The sequence below is a fragment of the Cryptomeria japonica genome, chromosome 7, assembly GCF_030272615.1.
Source record: "Cryptomeria japonica chromosome 7, Sugi_1.0, whole genome shotgun sequence".
Taxonomy (NCBI): Eukaryota; Viridiplantae; Streptophyta; class Pinopsida; order Cupressales; family Cupressaceae; genus Cryptomeria; species Cryptomeria japonica.
In genome coordinates, this window is record NC_081411.1 from 591,081,962 (window position 1) to 591,094,080 (window position 12,119).

The 12,119-nt window shown below is 35.3% G+C and overlaps 1 long non-coding RNA gene across 1 annotated transcript; it reads left to right on the forward strand.

Moving 5' to 3' along the window:
* The first annotated feature begins 11,165 nt into the window (after positions 1-11,165).
* LOC131049682 (uncharacterized) lies at positions 11,166-11,883 on the forward strand. Its single transcript, XR_009106798.1, has 3 exons — positions 11,166-11,242; positions 11,495-11,575; positions 11,686-11,883. It is a non-coding gene; the product is annotated as an uncharacterized LOC131049682 (long non-coding RNA).
* The last annotated feature ends 236 nt before the right edge of the window (positions 11,884-12,119 follow it).

Here is a 12,119-nt window from a genome sequence, read left to right on the forward strand (position 1 = left end):
TCTAATGTCATGCCTATAAAGAGTTATGGTGAGAACTTAGGTTATTCTCAACCTTTGAATCAAATCGATTCTTCTATTTCTTTGACCACTCCTATGCTAGTATTCATACTTTCACTTCAAACATCATGGCTACATCAAATCAAAATGTCATGCCTCCAACAATTGGTCATGGGGGCAATCTGTCTTCTTTATTTAATGCTCTGGAATCTTTACCTATGTATTCCATAAGTATTCCTATTATCCCTCAACCAATCAATGTGACACAAGGGGGCAATTCATTCAACCATTTTATTCCTCCTTTAAGTGTCACCTTTCCTACTCAATCATCGCCTATGCCTACTTATAATAATGTCCCACCACCTTATTCTCAATCTATGCCTTCCTTCAATAACATCACATCATATTCTCAATCAACCATGTCTAACATCAATTCTTCTATCGAAGCAACCATTAACAATCTTGGTCAAATTGTGTCTTCCTTACAACAACAAATTGCTTCCATGAGCCAATCCAAGTTTACTGTGCCCACATTTGATGTTGCGAGCCCACTTTCCCTTGACATTGTTAAAATTGTCCAACCTAAGCATGTTGAGGTCCCTCAATTGGAACTCTATAATGGAAAAGGTGATCCTCTCACACATGTTAAAACATTTCAAACCTTGTGTACTGATTTTTCTTATGATAAAAGATTGCTTGCAAAATTGTTGACAAGAACACTAAGAGATAAGGCTTTACAATGGTATTTCTCTTTTCCTTCTTATTCTATCACTTTTTTTCAACAATTAGCAAATAGTTTCATTCAACAATTTCAAAACAACATTGGTCCTACAATCACTTTGACTGATTTAATGCATTGTAAACAAGGTGTTAAAGAAAAAGTGACTGATTTCATTGGTAGATATAAGCATTTGTGTGCTCAAATTTCTTTTCTTGTACTTGATAATGATATTCAACAAATTTTCATTTCTAATTTGCAAAAAGATATCAGGGAAAAACTTCTTTTGTCTGAGTTTACTTCCTTTTCACAGTTGTGTGCAATAGTCCACAATTATCAACTGTTTGTGAGTCAAATGGAGCAATCTACTCCTATGGCTCTGAGTGATAAGGGAGAGAGTGCTCAACAACCATTTGCGAAGTTCAAACCAACAAAAAGCTTCATCAATTTCAATGATACAATCAACAACAACAATGTGAATGCTACAACAAGTGTGCCTCCTATTTCTAAATTCTTTAAATGAGAAAGACAATTTACTCCTTTGAATGCATCTTTACATAGTCTTATGTCTCAATTTTTACAAAGAAATGTGATTAAACTTCCTCCTATCAAACCAGTTGACCCATCTAAGCTTGCATCCCCTTATTTTGATAGCAATTCCTTTTGTCAATTTCATCGTCAGCCTGGTCATGATACTGAGAAATGTTTTGCATTGAAAAGTAAGATTCAAGATTTGATTAATAATAATATTATATCTATGGTAGGTTTCAATGATAAGGGAAACAAATCAATAGCTCCTCCTAATCAAAATATTAATATTTTCACTGATCTTTTGCCTTCTCATACCTCTAATGTGATTGAGATTGAACATACCTCTTTCTCTTTTTTTGATCTTACTACCATAACTCCAAATTTGGTGAACATGGTAGAGAAACAAGAGACACCTAAGGATCCTTGTATTACATTTGACCCTAGTGATACCATTAGGGCACCCAATGGGCCTTTATACATAGTTGCAAAGGTTAAGAACATACCTTGTCATGGTGCTCTTATTGATCCCTCTTGCATGGTTAATGTCATCACTAAGGAGTATCTCTTCACTTTATGATTGCATAAACCAATCTATGATGACTCTAATGTGGTTGTGAATTTATTTGATGGATTCTCTTGTCCTACCATTGGTTCTATCACCCTTCCTGTTGAAGTTCACACTAAATCTATGGATGCCAACTTTGTTATCATTCCCTCTTCCGAACAATTTCGTGTGAATTTGGGCTACCCTTGGCTATCTTCCATTAAGGCTATTGCTTCTCCTATTCATAAGTGTTTTAAATTTCCTCACAATGGAGAAATCATAACCGTGAACCATATCTTACTTTAGCCATCTGAAAGAAGCCTGGGTGTTCCTATTGATCTCTTTTGGCCTAAGAAATTTCAATCTCTTCCACAAAGGAGTGATTCTCTTTTTCAATCTTATAAAAAATGGAAGAAATATATGATCTTATCCTTGAGTCAACCTAGATCCCCAACACTTGACATTCCCATCCTTCTTGAAGATGAGATCATTCCCCTAACGGATAGGACTAATCTTCATCCTAAGGAAAATCCTCAACCTATTCCTATGGATGTGACCATGCCTTCTCCTAAGAAGAACAACAATATTCCTCCTAAGGTTAGACCTGTACCACCTCCCCATGATGGACTCGGTCTCCTTCCTAGACCAAATATTCATCCTTTATATGGTGCAGTTCCACCTCCTTGCTCTTATAGAGAGAAGAGGCCCACCTCTCCTCTTGTCCAACCTAAACCTTAAACTATCAAAGAGGAGATTGTTCCTCTTTTCATAAATATTCCTCCTCCTTCTCAGTCTTCCACTAAGACTCAACAAAATCGTTATGTGAGAGACAGCTAACAAAGGCGTCGTGCTCAAGCTCATGAAGTTGTTCCTCAAACAATTCAATCTCCCAAGGCTCCAACAATTGATATGATTTTGTTTTCTCCTAAGCAAGATGTTGAACCTACATCTCCAAATCATAAGTTGCACAAAACATGTGATGGTTTTACTCCTATTCGTGTTCATGCTCCTCTTTCTATAAATCTTGATGAAGAAATGAGTGAAAATGTTATTCATGATGGTAGTACAACTCCTAATGCTTTTGATAGTGATTATGAATATGTTGATATGGGCAAGCATTTATAACTAGATTTTCACAAACCCAAATCCTAGCTCCTAGAATTGAACAAAGTGACTTACCACATGAGCATAGTCCTTGTTTGGATCTTGTGATAGTTCCATCTGCTATGCTCGATGTCGCTCCTCTGGCATGTTGCTTCCCTTCCTGAAATAGTGATCAACAAGATCGGGAGGCGAACGTCGTGCTGGATTAGCAATATTAGCACTATAGATCTTCTCTCTCTCTCCTCCCTTTCTCTTTGTGACTATTCTTCTATGTGTATCCTTGTTCTTCTATTTTTCCCTCAATGTCTACTTGAGGATGATGCAAAGCATTGAGATCTCTTTTTGTCTCTTTCATGTTGACTCGAAAGACATCCTGTATTCCCTTTCTTCCAAGGTAGTGTCCTTTCTTTAGGGAATTATGATTATTATATGCACACATACATATATGATATACATGCGTTATCATACAACATACTGAACTTGAGGAAAGCGAAACTACCTGGTGTTTTGTGTTCATTATCCTTGGGTTTATTCCTTGACAGGGGGCTAAGTCCTTGTGATAACGTGATCCCTCTCTTCTCTCTCTCTTGGGTGTATCCTACCTTAAAGCAATCGCTCCCAATAAGGCATGTGCGCTCGCTTTAACGTGGGGGCATACACTCTGCTCATATCTTCATTTTCGATACTTAGAATTATTTAGTGAACTCAGCTTTGCTTTATAATTTTGGTATCTTTTTCATGGCACATAGTGAGAGGAACCTTGCTACTTGCAGTCATGGTTTTCCTTTCTTGATCTTCCCTCTTACTTTGTCAATCAATGTCGTAAGATCCTTAGTCCACTGGGGGCTTGGTGCATCTTGCCTCCTTGACATGGTAGAAGTCTTTCAATCTTGTTTCCTTTTACTTTACCAACAATATTGGCATATGCTTATACTCTCACTAAAGAGGGGGCTAAATGTTGTGTCATAAAATTGTGACCATATTAGGGTCTTCACGTTGACAATTTGAATCCCCAAGCCTGATCGGAGACCCGAGACTTGCTCAACCCCTAGAAACCACACTTGTTCTGCCCTCTGCACTGCTTGAACTTGCTTCATGTCCTGAGACAAGGGCAGGACAGGGTCATGGTGCCCTTGTGCTTGCCCTATTTTGGGGCCCCCTATGTCCTATCTTTGCATAAACTGGGAAAAAATTTCCCTGTGTTGGCCTATGATGAAAAATTTGTCAATTAACCCTAATTGACAAGTATATATGTCACATTTGTCCTTCCCATTTGTAGAAGTTAGAAGTGGGATACGTTTGAATACATGAGATCACGCATTCAAGCATTCAAGAGCATCAAAGCTTTCCTTTCTAGCATTGAGCATTCTCAAGTCTCCCTTCAAGGCTAGGTGTTGCATTCAAGTCAAGGATTCAACCATTGAAGAGGAGATCCCTTTCAATATTCAATTCTATACAAGAAAATTTACATAAATTCTACCTACAACCTCCCTTGAGGTTAATTACATTTCAATCTTTCATTTACATTTACTTGCAAGTACTTTCTTCCATCATTTGGTTAATTCCAAAACTAGGGTTTGACTTGAAGGAAAACCCCCAATCCCAACCCCTTTTCCTCTCTTTTCTGTATGTAGGTTGCAGGTGTACAACTATGTTTGCAGATTCAGACTCCATTTGCAGAGGTGGAAAAACCCTTTTTGTTTCATGGATTTTTCAAAGGACCGTGGACACTTTCAGCACAATCTTGACAACTTTTCCTCAAATTCATAGGGCAGCTTCATCTCGACATATTATAGCCAGATCTAGGTGCACAACTTCATCTCACACTTCTATCTCAAGTTATAATCAGTTCTTTGCTACTTTTACACTTAGTTATACAACACATAATTCAATCATCTTCCATTCTAAAAGAGTGGTTAGCTTGTCATTTCTACCCCATTATTAATTCATTTAGTATTCAATCTCTTTCCTCAGAGATTGGATCTAGTGAATTTCCCCCTCTTTTAAATGTAATGTGGATAAAGTGTTTGAAGGGAAATCCGCAGTGAAACTTTCATCTCTCCTCAGAGGGAAGAAAAACTTTCCTCTTGATCTCTCCATCATTCACCTTTTTCACCATTACAGAGACATTGACTTATTTGAAAAAAAATGTGTAACATCATCCCTATTTGTGTAATTAAGACTGTGAGTGCAGATATTCATATCCTACTACATTATGAATGCAACCATTAATTAACACTTTCTTACTCTAGTCACGCTTTAACTTCACCAATATTTAAGTCTCCAATATAGTTGGCTATCTCTGTGGCACATGACAATGAAAATATTAATATTACTACAATCTTTTATATCTTCTAAAATCATTTACAATCCTTTAGGGTTCTTCACATGCTAAAGTGTTTTGTTATATTACAAAATATGAGGCAATAACATTCATTAAAAAATGAAGCAGACCAAAACCATACTTCATACAACCACTACTTCGATCTACTCACAATAAATAGAAAGCATATCTAAAAACTATCAGAGCTTTGGAGATGTTATATTCATGAACTTGAGACAATACTTTTCAGCCTTTGAAATAAAAATATAGGTTGAGAGTTTGATTTTCATTCTTACTTGTGATATGATGAATGATTCAATTATCTAAAAGTTCATGCTTCGTGTGTCATTCCTTTGAATATGAATTTTAATTCTACTAATTCCTTTTGCTCATGGTTAGGGTGTTTAACCTTTTCCAAGGAAATTTATACATCTACTAGGAATTTAAATTTATTGTAGGGTGTAGAAAAAATGGTAGGGTATTTTAAACCTTGTGGACATTACTTTGAAGCATTGTTAGTGTTTTTCTTCATTCCTAGGCATTAGAATTTGCTGCTAAATATTTTTCTTGGATTGTAACAATTTCAAGAACGCTTTTCTTATATTAATATCATTAATCTTGTTTGTTTGTATGCCTCAATATTAGGAGCTTTATTTTGGCATGTGTTCATAAACAAATTTGTCAATGTGATTGTTTCTCTAAAACTAACCATGTTTGCCTGAAGAGTAGTGACAATCATTCCAATAGTTGGAGATATTGCTATGAAACCACAATCTTCCTCTAGGTTTGAGAGGGGAAGCTCCCTCATATGATAGGGGTTTTAAAGATTTTTGTGTACTTTTAACTTCAAAGTACATAAAAGAGAAAAGAGAAAACTAAAGAAATGTGAAAGACAAGAACCTTAACGATAGGCATACGAATATCAATGAGATTTCCGAATTGGTAACAAATTACAAGGGGAGTTTATAACATAATATGTTTAGTCATGAGATGATGATGAAAGAAGAATTACAAATCTCAATATATGAAGAGATAGGTTGCTCCAACACATTCAAATTGAGAAATCAAAGCTTGTTTTTGTATCATTACATCAATTGCATAAAAAAACTAACAATTTAACATACAAGAAATTGGTAACAATAACACATTAATACATTTAGAACATACGAACTAAAATGCATTCTTCATTATCTTTTTGTAACTATACAAGTCTAAAATCCTTACTATTCATAGTACAAACATAAAAGGTTTTTGAAGTGGACCTTTGAAAATTCTTCTAGAGATTTCTCTCTATAAGAGTCTCCCAATTATATTACAAATAGCCTAACATTTATAGGCTTGAGAGAATAACTATCGTGTAACCACTTGGCATAACCACCTAGGATAACCACTTAGGATAATGTAGTATCCACCCCATAATCATTAATTGCAAATGGTGATTAATGAGTAAAGTAGATATAATCCCGTGACAAAAGTCAATCCTTGAAAAAAAAATAAAAAAATAAAATGTATTCCCTTATGTGAAATGATTCTATAATTGATAATAATAGTAAAAGTCCATTTACTAAACTTTGGCACACAAAAATTCAAATCATATACGTTACAAAGACAAGCATACATTTCTTGAAACCATACTCAAGTAAATAAAAGAAAGATAAGCTGAGAAATGAGATTCATCTATTTTCCATTCAGTAGGCCACAAGATATGTATGTACACTAACACTCTCTCCAACTTATTTAAAGACTATTCCATCATCAATTACTAATATATGCAAATAAGAAAGAAGCTAGACATAATATTGGCTGAAAATAAGATACGAGGGTAAGAGTTGAAAGTTGGGTCCCAATCCTGCGGAAGTCTGCGGGTTGGGAAAATTACCCATTAGAAATGAAAATCGGGCGCCTGTTTCACTTTGGGGGCTCGAGCCGTGAATGAAATGGGTGCACATTTTCAGAAACGTGCACCCATTTTGGTTCGGGCCCCCAAAGCAAAATGGGCACCTGATTTGTAAAAAATGGGGGCCTGTTTTGTAAATGTATTTATTTATTTTTTAGGCATTTTTTCCTCATTTGCATTGTTCAGAAAACGGGTAAGTGATTTCAGGAAGCACGGGTTCCCATTTTCAGCTTGCCAGCTGACCCCCCAGACCATTTTTTTCCTCATTCTAGGTATGTACCTTTGTTTTTTTATTTTTTATTTTCATTTATTATTATTATTTTTCTAAAAACATGTTAATTTATTGTCATTTTTTAATTGTAGAGAGTAGGTTAAAATTTTGAAGTTTGAAAAACGTTTTTGTTTAATAGTGTAAAAAGATTATTTAATTTTATGTTTAAAATAGTTGTTTTTAGCTTTCAAATATTGTAGAAAACATGAAAAATTAAAAATAGTTAAAACTTAAAACCCTAAGTAGAAAAAAAAGAATAAACCCTAAACAGAAAACAAATGAACAATAAACCCTAGACAAAAAACAAACAAACAATAAACCCTAGAAAAAAATAATAATAAACCCTAGACAGAAAACAAATAATAAACTATAGATAGAAAATGAACAATAACCCTCTCTCTCTCTCTCCCTCCCTTTTCCCGTCTCTCTCTCTCTCTCATTACCTACTCTCTATCTCTCTCTCTCTCTCTCAATCTCTCTCATTACCCTCTCTCTTTCTATCTCTAGGTCTTTTTTAGTACATCCTAGGACCTCTTAAGACATTATAGGATACCTTAATACATCCTAGGACATCTTTTGACCCTGTAAGAAACCAAGAACCCTTTAATACATCCTACTACATCCTTAGACCCATTTTCACCCCAATAGTACATATATTTAAATGTTATACATGTGTATAGTTAGATGTTTAAATGTTTAAATTTCTTTTTGATATGTTGAAATGTTACGTTCTATATGTTTATAATGTTATGTATAAATGTTAAACATTTATAGTTAGAAGTTAAATGATATCCTAGGACCCCTTAGTGTAACCTAGGACCTTTTAAGATACCTAGGACCCCTTAGTAGGACCTTTTATGATATAAGATTCCTTAGACCCATTTTCACCCCAATGCTACATATATTTAAATGTTATACGCATATAGTTAGATGTTTAAATGTTTAAATTTCTCTCTCTCTCTCTCTCTCTCTCTCTCTATCTTGCTCACTCTCTCTCATTACCTACTCTCTCTCTATCTCACTCACTCTCTCTCATTAGCTACTCTCTCACTCTCTCTCATTAGCTACTCTCTCTCTCACTCACACTCTCTCTCATTACCTTCTTTCTCTTATCTCACTCACTCTCTCTCATTAGCTACTCTCCCTCTCTCTCTCTCACTCACACTGTCTATCTCACTCTCTCTCTCTCTCATTACCTACTCTCTCTCTCTCTATCTCACTCACTCTCTCTCATTAGCTTCTCTCTCTCTCTCTCTTTATGAGCTCTCTCTCTCTCTCTCTCACTCACTCTCTCTCATTAGCTTCTCTCTCTCTCTCTCTCTCTCTCTCTCTCTCTTTATGAGCTCTCTCTCTCTCTCTCTATGAACTCTCTCCTCTTTTCTCTATCTCTCTCCCTTTATGAACTCTCTCCTCTTTTATCTCTCTCCCTCATTCACTCTCTCTCACTCATTGTCTTTGAAATTACCTAGTCTCCCCCTCTCTCTAGCTCTCTTTATTTTAATCATGCATAAAAGTTTGAATGTTTAAATTTAAATTTCTAAATGTTTTATTTAATTATAATTTTTTTTTGGAAGGTGAAATGTAAATTAAATAGTAATTGTAAATTTTCATGTTTGTATATACATGTGTATAGTTAGATATTTAAATGTTTAAATTTCTTTTTGATATGTTGAAATGTTACGTTCTATATGTTTCTAATGTTATGTATAAATGTTTAAAATGTATAGTTAGAAGTTAAAATGATATCCTAGGACCCCTTAGTATAACCCAGGACCTTTTAAGATACCTAGGATCCCTTAGTAGGACCTTTTATGACATAAGATTCCTTAGACCTATTTTCACCCCAATGCTACATATATTTAAATGTTATACGTGTATAGTTAAATCTTTAAATGTTTAAATTTTCCTCTCTCTCTATATATATCTCTCTCACTCACACTCTCTCTTTATCTCATTCACTCTCTTTCTCTCTATCTCACTCTCTCTCTCTCTCTCTTTAGCTACTCTCTCTCTCTTTCTCACACACACACTCTCTCTCATTACCTACTCTCTCTCTCTCTCTCATTACCTACTCTCTCTCTCTCTCATTATCTACTCTCTCTCTCTCTCTCACTCACTCACTCAAACACACACTCTCTCTCTCATTACCTACTCTCTCCTCTTTTCTCTCTCTCCCTCATTCTCTCATTCTCTCCCTTTATGAAATCTCCCCTCTTTTCTCTCTCTCCCTCATTCACTCTCTCTCACTCATTGTAAAAGTTTGAATGTTTAAATTTATATTTATAAATGTTGTATTTAATTATAAGTTTTTGGAAGGTGAAATGTAAATTAAATAGTAGTTGTAAATTTTTCATGTTTGTATATATATGTAGATTATATTCACATAATGGATGAGTTTGACATAGATGAACTGTTAGGTCAGATGCCATCTCCACCCCCTCCACCTCCACCTACTCCCAAGCAATTGAGGGAGAGCACGAGGAGGAATATTGCTTTCCTCTTGAGGGATATTAGTACCATTAGACATGATCCTCATCCTCCTCCGCAACTACTACACCTTGTAGATAGTATGCAAGGCATTGTCCATTTTGTACAAAAATTGGGTGGGGAGTTGGATAGATATCGCACGTTGAGGGAATCCATGCGTGCTTATTATTCTAATGGCCTGTCTTATAAACTAGTCAATTAGTTGAAAATAACAAAAAATAATTTTAAACGTTATTTTGTGAACTTGAAAATGGGTGAGTAGATAGATCCCAACAAGCCACGTATATCTATTAGATGGTGTAGGCACCCACCAATATCTGCACACTTTTAGGAGCATTGGTGGATGGTATTTGAGCATCCACCACACTCTAATCATGAGGTGCCGATGCATTTTTTGAAAAAATTATGGGCTAAATTTGAATTGAGTAAAAAACCCAATTACTTTGACATCAGATTATTCCAAGGGGTTGGCCGAGGCATGCCACATGACATACCAGGGGCCAAAATGAGTGACAAAGTTAGAAATTGTGTGCATGATGATCCCCTTGTTCCTCTTCCCGCACCAGTTGTTCCTGCACCCGTTCATCATCAAGCAGTTGAATCTGCTCTTGGTTCATTGAGTGCCCTTTCGGGTAATTTGTTAGAGCAGTTGCACTAGGTGAGGGCTACCCCCAGCATAGGACATGTTTTCATGATATGTGGGGGTATATGCATGGGTCCCCAGAGTGATGCTGCCCATGGAGGAGATGGTGATCCTGCCAATGCTAATGCGACCCATGGTGGGTATGATGATGTCGGCGAGGGTGTAGATGATGATGTCATCTCTTCATATGTTAATCTCCTTTGTGCAAATGATGATCATCCTACAAAGGTACAAATTTATTTATATAATTTACAGTGCAATATTAAAATTCAATATATATACACATATGAACCATAACACGAGTCATTTTTTCTAAATAGAGGAGGGTTCATACCACATCATCAAGGGACCCCCATCATCTTACCTCGATACCTCAAGATGTCGGTGCCCCGTTTACAGTATGCACTTTCATCTAGATACATTGAAGTACATTTAAAATAAACAATTAAAACTTGAATTTAATAATGCATATGATATTTTTTTTCAATTTTGTAGGGTGTTTCATGTAACACTGAGGTTGGCAGTTCTTTGATCACTAAGGCTCAACCTCATATACCCCTAGTATGTTTTTTATCCATTAATTTTGAGTGTTTATATACTTACTAATTTATGTACAACTCTGATTCATGCCTATTTTTTTCAATTGTAGGATTTTAAGTTGTCTGATGATGCATCACATGTACGTCCTCACCCATTAATGACTTTGGCTACACATCAGACACCATATGTATGTTTTTCTTCCATAAAATTTTAGTCTTTATATACTTTATAATTTATGTATATGCAAGTTTGATTCATGCTTTATATATGTTGTTCAAGTCAACACCACTATCAGTCTTGGTATGGCTACATGATTGAGCCAAATGCAACCATCGACATTGTCATTTGAGGTCATGATTAAAAATATATTCTAATTTGTCTATTGTGTACCTGCCTTTTATAGGGATTATCAAAATTGATGTAATGTTTTATTGTACAGGACTTGACTACAACCACATTTTTTGTTCATGAGAGTGGACCTCCTCGTACCACTAAGGGCAGTATAGAGCACAATCGTATGGTAATTTATTTTAAATGTTCATTATTTAATTACTTTGTAAGTGAATTATGCAAGTCATTTGAATTAAACACACACAACTTCTTCTCATGTTATCTTTTAATAATGTATAGGAGGGCACATACACTGATATTACAGACACACAAGATGGTGCATCTCAGGAGCACATCTAGCAGGATGATGCATCTCAGTCATCTTCGCATGGAGTGAAGAGGACTGCATATCAGATGCACGAGAGATCTTATATTATATATGTTAGAACATGTTATGTTATTATATTATGGACTTTTTATGACGACACTAGTTATGTTATCAGGACTTGTTATTATGTTATTTGGACTTGTTAGTATGTCATTTCCTTATTATTATTTAATCAGGACTTGTTATTATGTTATCAGGACTTGTTATGTTATTTGGACTAGGACTTGTTATTATGATATCATGACTTGTTATGTGATTATATATATCATCAGTTGTTATGTGATTTGCTTCCCTCTAGTATGATTTTTTCACACTTTACTTGTACAAGACATTTGTGTGTCGTGTT